Genomic DNA, 2148 nt, shown 5'->3' with positions numbered 1-2148 from the left:
ACCCGCCTCGGCCTCCCAAAGTGCTGGGATTACAGGCTTGAGCCACCATGCCCGGCTATATATTTTAGATGTTAGTCTTTTGTCAATATAAATATACAGATATATAGAAAATATTTTCTCAGCCTTGACTTTTTTTTTGCCCTCTTAATACTGTCTTTTGATAAATAAAAGCCCTTGATATTAATGAAGTCTAATTTAATCAGTCTTTAAAAATGATTGATGCGGCTGGACATGGTGGCTGATGCCTGTAATCACAGCACTTTGGGAAGCTGAGGCTGGCAGATCGCTTGAGATCAGAAGTTAGAAACCAGCCTGGCCAACATGGCAAAACCCTGTCTCTACTAAAAATACAAAAATTAGCTGGGTGTGGTGGCACACACCTGTAGTCCCAGCTCTCTGGGAGGCTGAGGAAGGAGGGTCACTTGAGCCGGGGAGGCAGAGGTTGCCGTGAGCTGAGATAGGACTACTGCACTCCACACTGGGGAATAGAACAAGACTACATAAAAAAAAAAAAAAAAAAAAAAAAAAAAAAAAAAAAAAAAAAAAAAAAAAAAAAAAAAAAAAAAAAGATGCTTTTTGTTTCTGTTTAAGAAATCCTTTCCTACCCCCAAGATATTTCCCTGAATTTTCTTCTGAACCTTTATTATTTGTCTTTTCACATTTAGGGATATTATTTCAAATTAACTTTTATATGTGATACAAGGTAGGCTCTCAAGGATCTTTTTTATCCCCTCAAGTAAGGTGATTGTTCAGGAATCTCTATTTTATATTTTTATTATCGTTCAGGTCAAAAGGTTTTCTAATTTTTATTGTGGTTCCTTTTTTGGCACATGGTTATCTAGTATATTGCTTGATTTTCAAACGCTTGAGCAATTTTTTACTTATCTTTCTTTTACTGATTTCTAGTTTAATTTTACTATGGTCAGAGAACATATGCTGTGTGGGTTTCATCCTTTGAAACTTGTTGAGACTTGGTTTGTATTAAAAAAACTAAGCAATTCAGTTAAAAGGCAAAGATTATCAGATTGGATTAATGCCTAAACTCAATTATATGCTGTTTATAAGAGACACACTTTAAATATAAGAACAAAATAAAAGGTTAAAGGAAAAGCCGGGCGCGGTGGCTCACGCCTGTAATCCCAGCACTTTGGGAGGCCGAGGTGGGTGGATCATGAGGTCAAGAGATCGAGACCATCCTGGTCAACATGGTGAAACCCCGTCTCTACTAAAAATACAGAAAATTAGCTGGGCATGGTGGCCCATGTCTGTAATCCCAGCTACTCAGGAGGCTGAGGCAGGAGAATTGCCTGAACCCAGGAGGCGGAGGTTGTGGCGAGCCAAGATCACGCCATTGCACTCCAGCCTGGGTAACAAGAGCGAAACTTCATCTCAAAAAAAAAAATTTAAAAATAAATAAATAAATAAATAAATAAAAGGTTAAAGGAAAAGGATGAGAAGAGATGTATGTTACAAAATAAAGCAACAAAATAAAGCAGGCTGGCTAGCTATATATTTACATAAATAGAATATAGTAATATAAAGTAGGCTTTAGGCCATGAAGTATTGACCTAAAGCAATTGCTAAGTGAAATAAAGCAAGGGTAGCTATATATTAATATAAATATAATATTTACATTAATATAAAGTAGACTTTAGGTCAAGAAGTATTACTAGACCTCAAAATAGATATTGCATAATGATTAGTGGATGAATTCAATTTAATATATAACACCTGTTAATTTGGATATATCTAATGATGTAGTCTAAAATATATAAAGCAAATATTGACTGAACTAAAATGATACTAGACAAATTTTATAATCAGTTAGAGATTTTAATATACTTCTCTCAATAATAAGCCATCAAGAGCATCCATAAGGATATAACAAATTTAAAAACATGAGTAATAAATTTGGATTCCTTGACACATATAGAACACTCTGCCTAACTCTATACTTCTTTTAGCACTTATATGTCTCTTAAAACATTACTTCTGCTCCATCCTCTCCTCTCCTTCTGAGAATCTAATATTTATGTTAGATCTTTTAACCGTATTCTGTTCTCCTTTTTTCTCTCTGTGCTTTGATTTGGTTATTTTCTATTGACCTATCTTTTAAGTTATTTAATTCTGCATTCTACTGTAAGCATT

At 34.5% G+C, this 2148-nt stretch overlaps 1 protein-coding gene across 5 annotated transcripts in view; it reads left to right on the top strand.

Moving 5' to 3' along the window:
- The window catches only part of STIM1 (stromal interaction molecule 1), a 239070-nt gene that overhangs the window by 221831 nt on the left and 15091 nt on the right, over positions 1-2148 (top strand). The window lies entirely within an intron of this gene.

The sequence above is a fragment of the Cebus imitator genome, unplaced genomic scaffold (genome assembly GCF_001604975.1).
Source record: "Cebus imitator isolate Cc_AM_T3 unplaced genomic scaffold, Cebus_imitator-1.0 Scaffold79, whole genome shotgun sequence".
Taxonomy (NCBI): Eukaryota; Metazoa; Chordata; class Mammalia; order Primates; family Cebidae; genus Cebus; species Cebus imitator.
The sequence above is the reverse complement of the archived record's forward strand: the minus strand, read 5'-3'. Positions and strand labels throughout refer to the sequence as shown.